The sequence below is a fragment of the Felis catus genome, chromosome B2 (assembly GCF_018350175.1).
Source record: "Felis catus isolate Fca126 chromosome B2, F.catus_Fca126_mat1.0, whole genome shotgun sequence".
NCBI lineage: Eukaryota > Metazoa > Chordata > Mammalia > Carnivora > Felidae > Felis > Felis catus.
The window spans coordinates 42,458,389-42,478,328 of record NC_058372.1 but is presented as its reverse complement, the minus strand read 5'-3'; the positions used below and the strand labels follow the sequence as shown (position 1 = coordinate 42,478,328).

At 49.7% G+C, this 19,940-nt stretch overlaps 1 long non-coding RNA gene across 1 annotated transcript; it reads left to right on the top strand.

Annotated features, from left to right (window-relative positions):
• The first annotated feature begins 14,229 nt into the window (after nucleotides 1-14,229).
• LOC123385382 lies at nucleotides 14,230-17,776 on the top strand. The gene is made up of 2 exons (XR_006597801.1): nucleotides 14,230-14,755; nucleotides 16,323-17,776. It is a non-coding gene; the product is annotated as an uncharacterized LOC123385382 (long non-coding RNA).
• The last annotated feature ends 2,164 nt before the right edge of the window (nucleotides 17,777-19,940 follow it).

The following is a 19,940-nucleotide window of genomic DNA, read 5'->3' as shown; positions in this document are numbered from 1 at the left end:
AACTAAGTCACTGATGGTCAGCTCAGAACATTCACAAGCACCCGGAGGATCAGTCAACACTGGGCCAACTTGTGACTTCACCCTTGCACTTTACAAACTGAGGGCCCATGAACCCCTCTGGAATGGTACTTAATAAAGTAGGCACATAAATCTGATGACTTCTGGAGGCTTCTCTCATCCTAAGTCTGAGACATATATTTCTTTTCTTTTTTAAAAATTAATTTATTTATTTTGAGAGAGAGAGAAAGAGAGAGCAAGAGAGCAAGTGCACACACATGAATAGAGGAGGGGTAGAGAGCAAAGGAGAAAGAGAATCCCAAGCAGACTTTTCACTATCAGTGCAGAGTCCAGTGTGGGGCTCAAACTCACGAACCATGAGATCACGACCTGAGCTGAAACCAAGAGTCAGACGCTTAACTGACTGAGCCACCCAGGCGCCCCTGAGTCATACGTTTCTAAGTGTAAGTGATTATAATTCTGACATAAAGCAGCTCTTCTCTTAGTGAGACTTTTTTAAAAAGTTGCCCATTTCTTACAAATGTTGTTTCATTATTCTATAACGTTGCCCTGATTTCCGGGAGACTCTGGGCACCGCACATTCTCCAAGAGGCTGCCGGGCCTGACGGAACCACCTTGCACAGACAGAACTGCCCGTGGAAATCCCTTAACCAAGTGCACCTTTCCTGGCCAGCACTAAACAGGGATTTCATTTATTTGAAAAGTAGGTATTAAATATGTCAGATATAGGAAGTTAAATGTAATGGGCCCAATTCCACACTCGGTTCCATATGCGTAAATCCCACTGATGGAGAACAGAGTGCGGCTAGAACAGCAAAAAACGAGGTCCCTGGTCTGCGGGAGGAAATTGCACTCTTGATGGATCTTAGCTGACATTCTAATGGACGTTGAGTCGGGACTGTTAAAACTGGAAGGGGCCCTGAAGTTCCTGCTGGAGTTGCTTTGGGTGTGTGTGTGTGTGTGTGTGTGTGTGTGCGTTTTAAGCTTCAGGAGTTGTCACATTTCTGCTTTATTCCTCGGTCTTGTTTTCTTTTTTTCTTTTTTAACTTTTTTTATTTTTCTCAAAAATTTTTACTGTTTATTTTCGAGAGAGAGAGAGACAGACAGAGCAGGAGTGGAGCAGGGTCAGAGAGAGAAGGAGACACAGAATCAGAAGCAGGCTCCAGGCTCTGAGCTGTCAGCACAGAGCCCAATGCGGGGCTTGAACCCATGAACTGTGAGATCATGACCCGAGCCGAAGTAGGACGCTTAACTGACTGAACCACCCGGGCACCCCTATTCCTCCATTTTATTTCCTAACTCCCAGTAAACATTTGCCATTTTTCCTCAGAGCTTTTGTTTCAGTTCAACTGTGCTTGAGGTGAATTTTCCAAGAGGGTGACTGGGTGATTGGCCAAGGAACAAGCAATGATTTCATAACCTAAGTTTGGGGAGGGGCCTGAAGGTCCCCAGCCACGGACACTACATGGAAGGCCTTGTGACTCGACGTGCGGTCCCTGGATTAGCATCATCAGCAACTCCTGGGAGCTTGTTAGAAAGGCAGGGTCTCGGGCCCTACCCCAGACCTGCTGAATCCTAGTCTGCGTTTAACACAACCCCAGGTGATTCATGTGCACAAAACAGTTTGAAAAACCCTGGATTAGAGAACAGAAACTCGACGTGACCCCTTCTTTGACACGAATTTATCACCAGGAGTTATCTCAAGAACTGCAAGAATCCGGCTCAGATGTTTGCGATAACTCTGCAGGGGGTAATTCACTGGCCCAGTGGCTCTCTTTCCAGGCTGTACATTAGAATCACCGAGGAAATTTGTTAAAACATGTAGATGTGGGGGACCATCCCAAGAAACCTTGATTCAACTGGTATCTGGGAAGGGGCTCTGACATTTGTGTTTACTTAGAGTTCCCAGATGATTCTACTGTGCAGTAGGGCCTGGGAGGTCCTGGGATAAAATACTGCCTCGAATAGTTAGACTTCTTTAGGAATGGGAGAGACAACATTGTCTGATTCTCTCACCATGCATTGCGTGCTGGGCCCCGTGGATGATACAGAAATGGACGCCATTACTGCTCTCCCAGAGCTGACACTTCAGTTGAGGGAAAAGTGAGGTGCCTCGTAAGAGATGCCACACGGTATGGTTTCGAGAACTGCTCACGTTCTGCGAGGACAGCCAGGGGGTGGTGGGGAGTGAGGGAGGCCGCGCAGAAAGAGACAGTATAGGAGGGAGCAGGGAGAGCTGGAAAGTGCTGGATCTGAGAGGAGATGCATCCATGAGGCATGCTGGAGCTGGAAGGATCTTAGGATCTTCTGGTCTTGCCCCAGAAGACCATACCGCGGGGTTTTTTTTTACCACTTCAGCACCATTGCTATTTGGGGCCAGATAATTCTGGATTCTAGAACCCTCTCTAGGTGGCCACAGCGTGGATGCTGGCACTTGATTACCTGGCTCCAGTCCCTATTACCCACCCTGGCCGACATCTTTGACTTCCGTGCGCCTCAGTTTCTCTGTCTTTAAAGTGGGACTAACAGTGCCTACGTCAATGGATGGTTAGGAAGCTTAAGTTCAGCCACCCAGTGGAGGTAGAACATTTCCGGCAGGGCCTGGCAGAGGGTGAGCAGTGCCCAGGTCTGAGCCGTAACTGACTCTGTCGTCTCTGAAGAGGCAAGTGAAGGCAGGGATATAGGCCAGAAGGGAGACTTCCGGGTTCTGCTCTGTAAGCTTCTGCCCATTTGAATTCTGTGTCATGAGATTGTATTTGTATATTGATTGTGAAACAAGGCACACATATACAGAGCAAGAAGGCCTCTCAGTTAGCCCCCCTCATCTTTTGTTTTTAAATTTTTTTTAATGTTTATTTATTTATTTATTTGGTTTTAAAAATCTTTATTTTTTTAAAAGTTAACACGTGCACACAAGGAAACTGAATAACACAAGAAGCAAAGAACAAAGTCATCCATAGTCACAAGCAGTTTACAGTTTGGCTTCTAGGTCCCATGCGTGTATCTACACAACTAAGCATTTTAATGTAATGAAGATTGTACAGTTATGTGTCGTGCTTTTTTACACACCATGAATTTTGCCATTTCCAAGTCCCCAAACCAGGAGTATTTTGATAACCAAGAATACACTACACCAACGCCATCTGAAAGAAAAAAAATGTAATCCAGCCTTTCTTGGAGACAAAAATGGCAACAGGCCTCTAGATAAAGATATTGGCAGAGATACAATTAAAATACTGCATTCCCTTCACGTTCAATTAAAAATGAGACAGAAAGTGGGGCGCCTGGGTGGCGCAGTCGGTTAAGCGTCCGACTTCAGCCAGGTCACGATCTCGCGGTCCGTGGGTTAGAGCCCCGCGTCGGGCTCTGGGCTGATGGCTCAGAGCCTGGAGCCTGTTTCCAATTCTGTGTCTCCCTCTCTCTCTGCCCCTCCCCCGTTCATGCTCTGTCTCTCTCTGTCCCAAAAATAAATAAAAAACGTTGAAAAAAAAATTAAAAAAAAAAATGAGACAGAAAGTAACAGAGTACACAAAGGATTTTTGAGCGAGAGAGAGAGAGAGAGAGAGAGAGAGACAGAGTGCGAGTGGGGGAGGGGCAGAGAGAGAAGGAGACACAGAATCCGAAGCGGGATCCAGCCTCTGAGCAGTCAGCACAACACCCCGTCGCGGGGCTCGAACTCACAAAGTGCAAGATCGTGACCTGAGCTGAAGTCGGACGCTTAGCCGACTGAGCCACCCAGGTGCCCCAGCCCACCTCATCTTATCAAAGAAACTTCTTATTTTGGAGTAATTTTAGGCTTCCCCAAAAAAGTTACAAAACAGTACAGAACGTTCTCTTACACCTGCCACCCAGTGCGTTTCCCCGAATGCTACCGTCTTAGGTTTCCGTGGTACCATGAAGGGTGCTGGCCAGGTGTTTTGTAGAAGGCCCCTTCATTTGGGTCTGTCTGATGTCCTCTCATGACTAGATTAGGGCTATGTGTTCGGAAGAAAACCATAGCGGTGAGGTGCCCATGCTGGGGGCGTGTGCTGTCCACATGACCTGACACTGGTGACCGACGCTGATCACCTGGCCAAGGTTTCTCCATGGGAAAGTGTCCCCCGCCCATTCCACACTCCACTCCCTGGGAGCAAGTCACTGTGTGCGGTCTGTCCGCAAGAGGAGGGAGATTAAGCTCCTCCCCCAGGAGAAGGGAGTAGGTACCTATAATTTGGAGTTTTTCTCTAGGAAGATTTGTCTCTTCTCCCTCATGTATTTATTTATTCACTCATTTATTTATACAAGTATGGACTCATGGATATTTATTTTAGAGTTTGGTATATAAGCCAATACTGTGCTATTTATTATGTTGCCCAAATATTCTGTTTGTGTTCATCCGTTGGAGAAGCCCTGGATGGGGTGGGGGTGGGGGGGGTCCTGATTGTGGATCGGAGGCTCCAACAGTGAGATGATGGATCATGAGTGACAGGTCCGGCTTGAGGTCTTCGGTTGGGATTGGTCTCTGGGAAGAAGGCCATGGCCTATAGGAAGCAGAAAGAACTGAGGCTGTGTGATTGTGTCAAAGGCTGCTGCCCATGTGGAAGTTGGTGACTGAGGGAGGACTTCAAGGAGGAGGAACGCAGACAAGAGGACCTGAAGGTGCGGTTCCAAGGCACTTCTTATCTGTGAAATCTTGGGGAAATCAAGGCTGCGACGCCGTTGAGAAAGTGACGCGCCGGAGACCTGGGACTTTCTCAAGGGTCATAGAACAAAGACTGTCAGGGATGTAGACTTTGTGTGATTTTGGGGGGAGGGGGACACAGGCATGTTGAAATCCCCAGGGTAAGGGGCAGAGAACAAAATGTGGTGTAAAAGAGATATAATCACAGGCTCTGATGTGAAACGGGAGTGTATCAGCCTTGTTCCTGTTAGTCAAGCTTGAGCAGGGAGTCCCAAAATGTACCCAAGTCTTGACTTCAAGGTTGAGCCTTATCTTCTGTCCTAGAAGGAGTCCAAGGGGGTGTGGGAGGCCCTCTGTGGCTTCCTGGTGTCTTTAGCCTTTAGCTCCCTCACCCAGGGTCTCCCTTCTTCCATTTCTTGGTCTCCCATGTTGGGGTGTTGGGCCCACTCTGTTCATTCCAGCCCCATGAGTCCCAGAAAGGAGAAGAGGAGAGAAGGCTAGCTGGCCTTGGATCCTAGTAGCATACTTTCCTGGTAAAGGCCTTTCACAGCCAAGCTGGCCTCTCCCAGCATAGCTCCTGGGGGCATAAGCTGCTGGGGCTCTTTTCTGCATGGAGTCACATCGCCCAGTGCCCTTTCCATTCCCCTGACCTCCTTCTATGTATGTTTCTAGGAAGTGGGGCATGGGGTGAGGGAGCATCACCTGTCCATTCACCAATACTTGTTAGACATCCTATTGGAAGAATGAAAGACTCACAAATTAGGAGACAGAAAGACCAGCTCTCCAAAATCTTCTTGGCTAGTGGGCCTATGTCTAGGTAGAGTCTATCTACAGAGTTAAATGAAGCAATGTATGTAAAATAAGTATCATTCTTACGTGAAGCCATTCAGACTATCTTTTGATGACAGGAGAAGTCATGGGATTTCAGTTCTCATCAGAAGGCAAAATGGGTTACAGATCCAGTGTGGAAGCTCAGATCTAGTCCAACCCTCGGGTTTGGGCAGGTGAGGAGACAGGCCTGGTATGGAGAGAGTCTTGGCCAAGGTCACACCCAATCCTCTGGAGGAGCCATTCCAGCTGACTGGAAGCTGTGGGCTTCTCCAGGACTTCTACCCATGTGGTCTGGCTGGTCAAGGCAAGAATAACTCACAATGGAAGAAGAGGTGAGTCAAAGACAGCCTCCAGAAGGAGGGAGCGCAGACGGCCTGACCACAATCAGGCCCCCTGGATCAGCTTCCGACTCCCACACGCTAGGGGAGAGCCTTCCTGGAAGCCAGAACCCTCTGGCCAGGAAAATTTTTTTTAATGCCAAAATGAACCATATGTGGATCCTGGGACTCAGACCATCAGAGAGGAAGAGGAGGAGGGATGAGAAATACCAAGAAGAGGCTGTGATGCAAAGGCACTGTCCACAGTACAGCTCCTGGAAACCACTTAGGTGATGGCGTGTAAATGGGAAGATGCTCCTGAGCGCAGGAGGGGGCCTTAGTTTGACTCAGCCAGGCTTGGCTCCCACCCCTGAACCAGTGCCCCACAGGAGGGAACCCAATCTGGCCACCCCCAGCCGAAGGGGCTTCCTCTGCCCAGCAGCCTTATTGCAAGAAGGAACAAGGAGAGCCTCGGGCTTCCATGAAGGTGGGAGGGACTAAAGGTCATCCTCTCCAGCAGGCCACCATGAGCAGGCTCACAGGAAATATTCGTGGCCGATTCTGTTTCCAACAGGCACGGAGGTTATGCCAGGGCCTCATAGGACACAGGAGACACAGTCCCTGCCCTCAGGGAGTTGACCATCTTTTTGAAGAGACAAGTCTGGTCTGGGTAGAGCACAGTCTAGGGATCTGTCAGTGTGGATGGGAGCCCCAGCGAGGCCATTAATGGAGTGTGGGTTAACATCTGCATAGGGGTCGTCAGTGTCTTCCTCTTGTTACAGATTAAGCAGAAGACCAAGGGAGATGCAAAAGATGTGTCAGGAGGACAGCTGAGGGTCTTGGAGACTGGAGGCACATGAGGGACGGAAGGGGGACAAAGACAAACCCCATGAGTAACATTCTAAATGGCCAGATCAGCACTGACGCCAATCTGGTTGTGATGGGAAAGAGTCCTGCAGACATGGCTCCCTAGGGACGCACCCCACCAGGCCTAGGGCAGGTGTCCCGGTGTTCACGCTCACCTCTATTTTTCAGGCTATCGTCACCCCAAGGACACGTGCAGTCAGTGTCTGGGTGGGAGACCTGCTTGCTGGCCAAAGCCTGCAGGCCCTGGTGCTGCCTTTCCTCGGGAAGTTACCCCGAGGTTCAATCTGTCATGGAACCCGCAGCTTCGGCAGCAGACCTGGAGCGGGGCATCTGCTGTGTCTCTTTCCTTCTGTCATGTCCCAGAGAGGAGGGGAAGGCCGTGTTCAGGGTCTGTAGCACCTGCCCAGCCTCTCACGCATCTCCTCCCGACACCAAGAAGGCTGGCTTGGAAGACCCAAGGTGACTCCAGGATAGGCCCTCGGCCCCCAGACTTGACCCAGAGATTCCTCTAGTGGCCTCAAAACAGCAATGCACAGGAAGCTCTGGAGGCCAGGAGCAGCAGGTGTAGGCAGAAATGCCTCCCCGAATGCTTCCCAGTGGGCTTGATCTGATGTTGCTGCACTAGCCTTGGAACCCACCATGGCCCTGAAGAGATAATGCATAATAATCTGCACATAACGCACAATGCACGACTGAGACCTGAAGGGACCATAACTCATGTTTCTACCCAAGTCCATCCTTTTCTCTTTCAGTCTTCACTCTTTGGCTCTGGGCCTGCTGGCGGTTTGGGTAGAATTCTCTAACAATCGTAACCACGTCAATGATAACGGCCACTACTTATTAAACACCTGCCTGTAGGAACTGACTCCTGGTCTAAGTGCTTTACAGGCATTATTTCCAATCCTTATAAGAACCATGGGAAGGAGGTGGTATTTCTGCTTCACAGATGTGGAAATTGAAGTCAAAAGAAGTTAAGTAACTTGTGGGAGCTCGCACCGTCAGCGGCTGAGCGGGGATACTGAACCTAAGGTGATCTGACCCCAAATCCTTGATTTTTTTTTTCACTGAATCACACCGCCAATCTCAACCAAATCCCATGGTACAGATATTCTGACGCAGGACTCCCAAACCTTTTCCACATTATGGCACACGTAGGGAGTATCCCATTAGTACGGTCCAGGGCAGGGAACAGGTGAGGCTGCCTGTTGAGGTGGGGGCATGCCTGGGGGCTCTGGCTACCCCACACCCGGGCAGCAGTGAGGGATAAGTGGACCAAGACCTCTGCACTGTGTGACCCATCCCCACACCCCTCTCTGGAGACTCTGCCCTAAATTATTGATTCAGGCAGTGGTTTCCAACTTTGGCTAGTCATTAGAATCACCTGGGAGCTTTAAAAACGTATGTAGGTCATCCATACTGTCTGGGATCGGGTCCCGGGTGCAGGTATTTTGGAGAAAGCATGAGCTGCCTGCTGTTCTTGCCGATGCCTCATCCACATTACACTCCACCCCCACCGCCCGCCCTCATCCAGCCTCATGTTCCATCCAATTCCCAGGCACTGCGTGCCTTCTAAACGCAAAGACCGTGTGCGTCTTGCTCACCCCTGGACACTGTGCCCAGCGTAGGGTCCCATGCCATAGGTGCTCAATGGATTTTTTTTAATGGGTAAATGTCGAATGCCTTGGAAAGGTCTCAGGCAAGACTCTCACATTTTTCTGCTTGCACGGCAACTTTTTACACAGACAGTGACTCATGTCACAGAGGCGAACATCTGTTGAATTCACTTTTCTTTCTTCGCATTTACAATTTGAAACATCAGCTGTGCTTCAACACAGAGGTCTCCGCACTGACTGCATATGATAACCGTGTGAGTATCTAAGCGTACGACCCCAGCCCAACTGTTTCCTTCAGTTCAGAAACATGAGTTCTTGCCCTCCTCAGGCTCCTGAAAGAAAGTACTTCATTGGGACCCAAGTAAAGTAGAGGGGTTGACGTTAGCCTGGCGACAGTCATAGTGTTGTTCACTTACTTGGGCGGAGAGCAGAGGGAACCAAAGCAGGGGGGTGGGGGGATGTAAAATATACGACATGGAAAAAAAGGGAGAGCAAGAGACCTACCATCCCTGTTCAACGGGTCAGCTCTTGGTCTCAGATGGGATAGAAGGTGAAAAAAAAAAAACCCAAAAAACAAAAAACCACCAGGCTCAGATGGGGTCCAAGCTGTCGATGAGAAGCTAGCAGTCTCCAAGGCCAACTGACTAACTGGGTTGAATTGTGTGGAGGTTCTGGGGAGCAAGAAGCTCTGTCTGCCGAAGAGGCTGTGGAAAAGGTAGGGTTTAAGCTGAGACGTCTGCTTCTAGCAACGTGGTAGACTAGGCGTCCACACTACCCATCCTGCCCAAAACAACTAAAAATGCGGGGGGGAAATATTTTTACTGCCTTTATTACTTTTCAACGTTTATGTATTTATTTTGAGAGAGAGTGGGGGAAGGGCAGAGAGCAAGGGAGAGAGAGAATCCCAAGCAGGCTCCGTGCTGTCAGAGCAGAGCCTGGTGCCGGGCTTGATCCCACATAGTGTGAGAACATGACCTGAGCTGAAACCAAGAGTCAGACACTCAGCCAACTGAGCCACCCAGGTGCCCCTACTGTCTTTAAATGCCTCCACAAGTTGTCAAGGAAGTATGGAATGTACTGGCCAAAAAAATAAATGAAGGCAGAACTCACGTGAGAAGAGCACTCAAGCCAGCATTTGAAGGATTTCCTTGAAGGAATTTTCTGGATCTTGTGAACTTGAAAATTGATGTGTTTGGAGCCTTGTGAGGGTCTGTGGGCAGGAGACTGAGCCTAGGTGTGCCCAAGATGGACAGTCCCACAGGAAATGTCCCATAACGTTAGGACCTCCGAGAGCCACACCCGCAGTATAAGGAAGGACTGAAAATAAAACCAACCTCTTCCCAGATTTGGGGAGCAAGTTACACTTCCAAGGGAAAGCCCTTATTTTGAATCTTGGCACTGGAGTGAAGAGGGGAATATCTCTCCTGGGAACTTCAAACCAGACTTCTTGTATATCTGTAGCTTAAATTCACTCTACATGGGTCATCTGAAAAAAAAAAAAAAAAAACAGGCAGAAACTTTAAAGGGATCACAGACTAGAGGACTAGCAGGCACCCAAAGAAGCAAACAGAAATCTTCTCTGAAGGAATCCACCTTTCCCTAGGCCTTGAAGAATTTCCAGCAATTTCTAAGGAAGATGAGAAGCTCACAGCTAAAAATCACCACAAGTATAAGGAAACAAGGCACGAAAAGCAAAAGCCAGCAGAAATGACAGCAGAATCAACAAATGGAAATGGACCTTTAAAATATGAGTACAGGGGGCGCCTGGGTGGCTCAGTCGGTTGAGTGTCCGACTTCGGCTCAGGTCATGGTCTCGCGGTCCGTGAGTTCGAGCCCCACGTCCGGCTCTGTGCTGACAGCTCAGAGCCTGAAGCCTGCTTCGGATTCTGTGTCTTCCTCTCTCTCTGCCCCTCCCCTGCTCATGCTCTGTCTCTCTCTCTCTGTCAAAAATAAATAAACATTAAAAAAATAAAATAAAATAAAATAAAATATGAGTACAGGATAAGCAGATTTGTGAAGGAATAAAACAGAACTTCTAGAAAATAAGGAAATAAAACAGAAATTTAAAACTCAAGGGATACATTTAATAGCAGGCCATGTACCACACAAAGAGAGACTTTGAGAACTGGGGGATAGTGCTGGAGAAATTACCCAGAATGTAGCCCAGAGAGATAAAGAGGTGAAAATATAAGAGAGATGAAAAGCCGTAGAGGATAGAGTGAAAGGCTCTGAGAGCTGTCTAACAGTGTTTCAGAAGGTGAGGAAACAGGGCAGAGGCAACCTGAAGGTATCAGAGCCGAGAATGTCCCAGAACTTTTGACTGACACCAGGCCACGGATTCAGAATCGGAGCTGAGTCGTGACCATAGAAAGCATGGGATTTACATACAGGTGGGGCATGTGAGCAGCAGTGTGACCTGGGAGTATGCCGATGGGGCCGGCGCCCCGGGCACTAGCCTCCTGGGACTGACAGGATGGTCAGAGACTGGAGAAGCACAGAGCTGTGCCAGCCCTCCTGGTCAAGGGTCCGTGGGAAAACATACCTTCTTCCTCGATGAAATAGCAAGAACAGCAGGGCAGTTCTGTTTTGTCATTTGGGGGCAAGATCCCTCTGAGGAAGGGAGAGAAGAGATAGTATATACCCATTGTATGGATTAGGGAATTGAAGCACAGAGAACAGAAGTTCTTTTTTTTTTTTTTTAGATTTTATTTTATTTTATTTTGACACAGAGAGGCAGAGAGAGAGGGAGGGAGAGAGAATTCCAAGCAGGCTCCACACTGACAGTGCGGAGCCCAATGCAGGGCTCGAACTCACAGACCATGAGATCATGACCTGAGCCAAAACCAAGAGCCAGACACTCAACCGACTGAGTCACCCCGGCACCCCCGGAGAACAGAAGTTCTAAAAGAAGTGAAGGGGCAGTGTTGGGATCAGAGCTCTTTCTGTTGAGCCTGGGGGGCAGGCACCTCTGGATAACTAACACAGATACTCTGGTGCCCCAGGTGCTTGGCATACCGGCCTCAGCAATGGTCGGAGCCACCGGCATCATTTTCAGCCCTGAGGGGGTTTTCAAAAGTAGAAACAAACCACAAAGGACGTTGTTGTGCAACAGCCTCTCCTGGGCCCAGGCCTGATGCCTTCCCGGATGAGCCGAGTCCTAATTACCCATGACCCATCTATACCTGATGACTTAGGCCCGGCCGATGCAATGTCATGACATCTGTGTGAGTGACGTACACATGAGCTGGACTTCAGTGAGACGGCATATATTTGGGTACATTTATCAATAACGGTGAATGTTACTCTCAAACCTATTTCTTGTCTTCCCATATTATGATTGAATTAAACAGCCAGAGAATTCTATTTGCCTGTAATTAGACATGGTTGCTTTTGGCTTAAGGGTTTGAAAAAGGACTCAGAAAACTTGTAGAATTTTGAATAAAAGGAGCAAGAATGTCAAAAGAAAGAGCAAAAATGCCTAAGGGCATAATGGAAGGGGGTTCGAGTTTCACTTTCTTTAGATTCCTATTTGACGATAAATCTCAGCCGGGGCAGGCTAGCCTTCTTCTGGGTCTCAAAGATATTCTTCCTGTTTTACCACATCCTGGATTTTCTTGATGCACCGTGCTAAATTTGACTCAGGAGGTTAAGAGCAAAGATGATGGGACCCTGGCACAAAGAGGCGATGCTTGTGTGTGTACATAATAGAGAATCAACAGTGTGGTTAGCCAGACGGCTAGACCCACAGTGTGTCTGAATCTAAGGGATGGGACCCCAGTGCCACGGCCGTGACTGCTGACAGTTCAAAAATGTGTCACAGGCCAAATGATGATGGGAAATTCCAGTCCACACATTTGAAGAGCAGGCACAGTGGGTGGTCCAAAGGGATCCAGCAAGAACATGACAGTGGGAAAACAAGTGAAGGAAAAATTAGATTCAATAAAGGGGGAAAAATTCCAAATGGTGAGGTTCGTTCTATTTGGCTGCAGGATAACCCCTCCAGGGAACATGGTGGAACTTGAGTCATTTAAGCCTTGGCTGGGAAAAGTCGTGGAGGATGTGCTATAGACAAAGCTGGAGTTTGGATTAGTCTGGTGGTGGGCACAGGAGACCCAATGGGCGATTTCAGTCGGCATTGCTCTGATTCACCGGACGTGCCCCCCGCTGTCCAAGTCTGCTGAGGGCTGGCTGTGCCGGACACAGTGAATGGACGTGTGTGTAAAGGAAGGTGTTTTCCAAGTCATCACTGCCTCGTTTCCTTGGACTGACTGGGACGTTTGGAAAGTTAGCATGTTCCCTCTCGTAATAAATTTCACATCTCTTGCAGAGAGTTTGTTTCATGGGGAGAAAACTAGAAGCAGGCGAAGGATATTCCATCTGAGTTTAAAGGAAATGATCTTTTTAATTAGAAGGCTGCCGCACATTTCAGGTTTTCCAATAGTGCTCGAGCTCTCTGCCGTCATATGTGCGTGTGCTTTTTTTAATAAAAGCACGCTACTATTAATTATTTGTTTTTCCCAGAAAGTTCTGGTTAAGGTGTGACTTCTGTGAAATCAGAGCCTTGCGTGTCATCCAGGTGATCGATACTTGGTTAAACGGTTTGCTCTGTGGGGCTTGGTTCATGGGGTTATTTGAAGCCAGGAACCACCACTATAAACTTGATATAAACCACGATTTTACACTGAGTATTATCGATCCCTGGCCCAATGTTGGGTAAACAGAGTCCTCGATAATTGCACATTGACTGATTTGGCAAGCTGCCTAAAGTAATAACTCCTCCCGGGTATCTGCAGGGAGCAAACCAATGGGTAATTAAACCCAAGCAGCTTTTCCTTGTCTTTTTTTTTTTTTTTTGGTAAGTTTAGTTATTCATTTTGAGAGAGACAAGAGATAGTGCGAGTGGGGGAGGGGCACAGAGAGAGGGAGAAAGAGAGAATCCCAAGCAGGCTCCTCACTGCCAACGCAGAACCCAACATGGGGCTCAAACCCACGAACCGTGAGATCGTGACCTGAGCGCAAATTCCTGACACACCGAAACCGTGAGAGATAACAAATGACTGGTGTCGTTTCAAGCCACAAAGCTTCGGGGCAAAGTGTTGAGAGCAATAGATACCTAACACAGGGACTTTCCATCCTCTCCTCTCCAAGGAGCCCTTGAGGACTCAGCATCAGTCATATGGCAGCCCCCAGTGCATTTTGGGAAGTGTTTCCATGGCCAGAACCCACATGCTATGGTTTTCCCGAAACAGACTTCGGAATCCAAGGAGCGGGAGGCTCGTCACTTCGCTACCAATTGTGGGCAAGCAAATCCTGTCGGTTCCTTGGGACCCAGGTTTCACCTACTGTCAATAGAAGAGGCTTTCTCCGATCTGTGTGTTTCCCAGGAGCATAAATTATACAACCTGGAGGTTGGTGAAGTGTTTTGAACTCCTCAGAAGGCCCTGTTTCAATTCAAGTAGTGTCACGATGCATCTTCCACGTAAATGGCCCACGTGGTGGGAGGTGACGTGGGAGGAAAGACAGGGCTGTGGCTCCTCTGGTCCTGCCCCCTCCGGCACTTGGCCACTCACCCGACTGGTCACTGCTCTGAGCAGCACCTTGTGTGTAGAATATGGGTGGATTGGCCAACATGTTCTTGATTCTTTTCCAGCTGTGGGATGCTACAAGCAAGAACAAAAAGAAGAAAAGCTAGGCTCACTGCCTTCAGTGAGGGAGCAGACCCCCCCCCCACCTAGTTCAAACACTAGAGGACAACAGGCTAGTAATGTTAAATGGGGTGGTGCATCAGGGGTGCCTGGGTGGCTCAGTCGGTTAAGCGTCTGATCAGTTAAGCTCGGTCAAGCTCAGGTCATGATGTCACAGTTCACAAATTCCAGCCCCGCCCTGGGCTCTGTGTTGACAGCTCAGAGCCTAGAGGCTGCTTTGGATTCTGTGTGTCTCTCTCTCTGCCCTTCCCCCACTTGCACTGTCTCAAAAATAAATAAACATTAAAAAGGAATTTTTTAATGGGGTGGTGCATTTAAAGACGGGCACCCCCCCAGAATCTAAGGGCCCAGAGAGAATTGTAGAGAGGTCACGTCTTCAGCTGCTCTTGAAGGACGGTGCTATGGACTGCATGCTTGTGTCCCCCCCCACCCCAAATTCAAATGTTGACGCCTAATCCCCAGTGTGGTGGTGGTAGGAGGTGGGGCCTTTGAGAGATGATCACCCGTCGTGAATGGGTCGGTGCCCTTTTAAGAAGAGAGATGATCTCACTGGGTGTTGTATGGAAACCAATTTGACAATAAATTTCATATTAAAAAAAAAAAAAGAAGAAGAGAGATGGTCTCTCTCTCCATCATGTGAGGATGTAAGAAGATGGCCATCCGCAAACCGGGAAGAAGGCCCTCCCCGAGACCGATCTGCCAGCACCCTGACCTCGGACCTCCCGGCCTCCAGAACTATGGGAAGTAAGTGCCTGTTGTTTATGCCACCCCGTCAGCGGTAGCTTGTTAGGGCAGCCCCAGATGACTGAGACAGCGTGACAGTTACAATTCTTAGTTGCAAACAACAGAATCCATTCTTGTTCGTTTAAGGGGGACAAGCGGGGGAGCTTAGTCAAGACCATCAAAGGGTGCACAGACGTCCAGGAGAGCCGGACTCTGAAGCCTTTCGCCCTAAAGCGCCCAACCACACGAAGGGGTTTCTTAGAGAGGACCCCACGGCCACTCGGCACATAGGACCCTCAGCAGCAGAAACCAGAAGCTCAATCCCTCCTCTGCCCTCAGGAATCAAATCTCTGCCACTCCGTGTTGCCCCCCTGGTGGGGGCGCGGCCTCAAACCAAGTCTCACGCGGACACGTCACATACAGAGTGCGGCACGGGCGTCTAGAGATGCGAGGGTCCTGGCTTCTCCCTTCGGGATTTGGGGTTCAAGAGTTATCCCGAGTGTCAGGAGGATATGCAGAGATGTGCCCCCAGGTGACCAATGCCCCCCAAAAATGGGAAGAGTGTGAACAGCGGAGGATGGAGGGGGGAGCAGCACGAGAGAGGGGCCGAGGCGAGAAGGAGTGTGGGCCCGGATCGCCTCCCCGCGGGTGCAGAAAGCAGGCTGAGTGGCCGAGGGCGCTGCTTGGGGGGGGGGGGGGGGAGCCAGGCCGCCGAGCCGCCAGCCCTGCATCTCCAGATGCCTGTCGCCTGGCTGTCTGCGCCCCTTCCCCTGGCTTGCTCCAGTCCCGCTCGGTCATTTGGAAGCGGCCGTGCTTCCCGAGCTGGCGTTTTGCGGTTGGCAAGGAGCACCCGCTCTCTCTCAACGGCTGTCGGTCTTCTCGTCTCCCCCTTTCCAACAGGGTGAATGCATTTCTCTTCGGCTGCGCATGCCAACATACCTCGAATTTGCTGGCAGCTGGCGCTTCTCATGTGTTGGTTTTGGCACCTCTAACAGTTTGTCCTATTTCTCTTCCATCTGGGCTAGAAACATGCCAACCAGGATTTCTCTGGATTCTTTTTTTTTTTTTTTTTCTTAACCCTGGGCTGCGACCCAAGGGAGTATGTACCCAGACCCTCTGAGTCTCAAGCCCCATCACCGCCTCATGCCTCCCTCCCCGGCACCCGCCCCCCAACACCTCTCACCGGGCAGCATGGCACTGGGTCCCTGAGGTGTAGTCCCGACTTGCGGTAACCCCTCAAACTTCGCGTTCAGAGGCCAGGTTATTGCAAAGGGACATTTGAGCTTCCACTGGAAATTGGTAATATATATTCTTGGCAGCATTAAGGACAGGCTGTGAAAATTCTTTCAGTTGGACTTCTTTTGAGAAGTTGTTCGTGTTTAGCCTACTCACAGACAGCGGAGGTCGGCGGGCACTGGGAAATGCGAAAAGCGGGCTGGAACTGGAGCGGGGCGTTTTGGCGTCCGTGTGTCCGGAGAACATCAGTGACCAGCGCCTGGCAGGTGTTCAGGGATACTCTGCCGCAGAGATGACCGGATAAAATGTAGGAGCAAGCAATACGTGGTAACATTCCACTTCACTCTTTCAGACGGATTCATCAGCAAGTGACGATCCTAAGTCCCACCGAGTCTACCCCCTTAGCCTTCTGGGGCTGTGGCCACCCCTCCCCCCTCCACCCGGAACAGAAAAAGGACGTTGGTAGAAAAGCTGCAAGAAATCCAAAGAGCGTCTGAAATCTGGTGAATAGTAATGTATCGATGTTAACCTCGTACTATCGACACATAGTAGCTACCATATGTATGTAAGATGTTGACAGTAGGAGAAACCGGGTGAGGGGTACCCTGAACTTGGCAACTTTTCTCTGAATCTCAAAATACTCCTACAACAAAAAGGTATGTTTAAAAGCAAATCTAACCATATCCTTCTGGTGCTTAAAAGTAGGGCGACCAGCTCTCCCAGTCCGCCCAGGCTGGGGGCAGATTCTGGGACGCAGGATTTACTGTTGCGAGAAAGACCCCAGGCAAACAGGGACTGTTGGTCCCTCTAAACCCTCTGCTGGCCCCTTATCAGGTAGAGATAAAGTTCAAATCCTTCAGGCTGGCTAAACTAGGCTTTCCATGGCCTGCACCTGACCCGTGCCTCTAATCACAGAACTCACTGTGATCCCGCACCCTGCCCACCACCCTGGACTCTGCTGGGTGCACTCCCCCAGGAGCCTAGCTTCCTCTCCACCTGTGCCTTGGCTGATACTGTCTTCTTAGCTGGGAGGGCTTTCTCATCCCCCGCGTCCCCCTTGGCCAACACCCAGCATCCCGTTTCAGGTGCAACCCCCACTAAAACCTTTCTCTACCCAAAGGGCTTAAAAACCTATGTCCACACAAAAACCTGCACGCAGGTATTTCCAGCAGCTTTATTCACAGTTGTCAACACTTGGGAGCAACCAAGACGTCCTTCAGCAGGTGAGTGAGCCAATAAATAGTGATCTATCCAGGCCGTGGAATATCGTTCAGCACTTAAAAATGAGCCATCAAGCCATGAAAAGGTGTGGAGGAAATTTAAATGCATGTTACTAAGTGAAAGAAACCAATCTGAAAAAGGCTGCAGACTGTATGATCCCAACTACAGGCTTATTCTGGAAAAGGTAAAACTATGAAGACAATAAAAGGATCAGTGGTTGTCAGGGGTTGGAGGGAGGAGAGGGATGAACAGAGGGAGCACAGAGGATTTTTAAGGCAGTGAAACTATTGTATATAGTACACTATGATGGTGGATATGTGTCATGATGCATTTGTCAAAACCCATAGAATATACAACACCAAGAATGAGTTCATGTAAACTGTGGACTTCGGGTGGGTAAGACCGATGTGTCACTGGAGCATCGTCCATTGTAACCAGTGTGCCCTCTGATGCAGGAAGTTGGCAATAGAAGAAAGAGGCTGTGCGTGTGTAAAGGCAGGTGACATACGGAAAATATCTGTATCTTCCCCTCAGCTTTGCTGTGAACTGAAAACTGCTCGAGAAAATAAAGTCTATTTTTTATTATTTTTTAATGTTTATTCATTTTTGAGAGAGAGAGAGACACACACAGCACGACAGGAGAAGGGCAGAAAGAGAGGGAGACACAGAATCCGAAACAGGCTCCAGTCTCTGAGTTGTCAGCACAGATGTGGGGCTCGAACCCACAAACCTTGAGATCATGACCTAAGCCGAAGTCAGATGCTTAACCGACCCAGCCACCCAGGTGCCCCCTTTTTAATTTTTTTTTTAACATTTATTCACTTTTAAGAGACAGAGAGAGAGAGAGAGAGAGAGAGAGAGAGAGAACATGAGTGGGGGAGGGGCAGAGAGAGAAGGAGACACAGACTCTGAAGCAGGCTCCAGGTTCTGAGCTGTCAGCACAGAGCCTGACACAGGGTTCGAACCCACGAACCGCGAGATCATGACCCGAGCCGAAGTCGGACGATTACCTACTGAGCCACCCAGGCGCCCAGGTCTATTTTTTTATTTTTTTATTTTTTTTTTCAACGTTTATTTATTTTTGGGACAGAGGGAGACAGAGCATGAACGGGGGAGGGGCAGAGAGAGAGGGAGACACAGAATCGGAAACAGGCTCTAAGCCATCGGCCCAGAGCCCGACGCGGGGCTCGAACTCCCGGACCGCGAGATCATGACCTGGCTGAAGTCGGACGCTTAACCGACTGAGCCACCCAGGCGCCCCTTTTTTTTATTTTATTTATTTATTTATTTTTATGTTTTAAAAAAGAACAACAGTGCCTCTCTCCACACATTTGTCCCACTCCCTCCCATAGACTCGGCCCTGCCTTGTCTGCTTCCTCTGCCCCTACACTTATCTGTGGAGCCTCTATAGCAATGTATCAAACCTCTGGCTTCCCCACCTGTTTGCTCCCACTCCACCAGAAGCCTGGACCACAGGGATCACATCATATTCGTTCCTACATTCCCAGAGCACTTTTTGGCTCCCGGTAATTTCATATAACTGTTGGCTGAGTCAGTATTATTGATTATCTCCCTCCTGAATGTCTATATTCTCCATCTCTGGTGCTTTGTTGCCTCCAGCCTATACAGAAGTTAAAAGAAATCTTCTCTTTCTCTGACGTCCTAGGTAGTTATTGCCTCCCACAACTGCCCACCCCGGTGGGCCCACTGCAGCCAGACATGGCCCGGTGGGAAGGAGCGCTAAAGAGCACAGGGGAAAGAGGGAGCCTGGGGGGCTGCTGGCAAGAGGGTGCACGGTTCAAACATTATTGCTTCCAGGTGGGGGAGCCACTTGAAACTCTTCTCCCAAAGTGAAAACTGTACATTCAACACCCCATATGGCCCTGAATGATGCATTTTTGCCTGTATCCACAGGCAAATGGAGTTCAAGGCAATAAAACGGGAAGGACAGATATGCCCAGGTCCACGTTAAATGAACTCCCAGCCTAACCTGAAGATGCTGAAGGAAAACTCGGACCCTCAGGGGTAGGGATGCGAGGTCCAGTCCCCAGAGAGTGCTGGACACCTCCCCATCGCTGGGGCTGGCACAAAGCTCTGTTGCCATCTTGTGGTGAGCAGAGGTGGGCCTCAGAGGTCTCCATGGCTTCTCCGGACTTTTCTCCAATTACACGCTCCCAGAGGAGCTCACACATGTCTCTGGAAATGCAGTCCCGCCCTCGGGCTTCAACTGCCCAACACCTCCCCCGAACCCAGGCCCTGGACCAGGCTCCGCTGGAGACCCGCAGGGTGGCCGGAGGCAGCTCCTCTCTGGGGCCCTAGGCTTCCCTCTCGAAAGCTTCAGACCGTCCTGGATCACAAGCCCCCGTGACGCTGTTCACGCCAGGCACTGTGGGAAATGCAGAAAGCTTACAGGAGTCCGGCTTCTCCCCTCAGAGTCAGGGCCCTGCGGTTCTGCGGCTCTCCCTCTGAGCAGCTACCCCAGGCAGTGCCTCCCAGGAAGGAAGGAAGAGGAAGCAGTCTTTCCAGTGCTTGTCGTCCGTGCCCAAAGGTGGAATACAACCTCCCTCCATGTGGGGTGGCCGGAGGGACAGAGGGGACGACACCTGAGACAGAGGGACCTAAGCATGCATGCACGTCTACACGCGCACGTGAATCCGTATATGTGTGTGTGTGCACGCCTGCGTGTCTGTGCAGACAGAGCAGCTCCCGGCCTGCTGGCATCTGGGAGACAGAAATGCGGGCTTCTGTG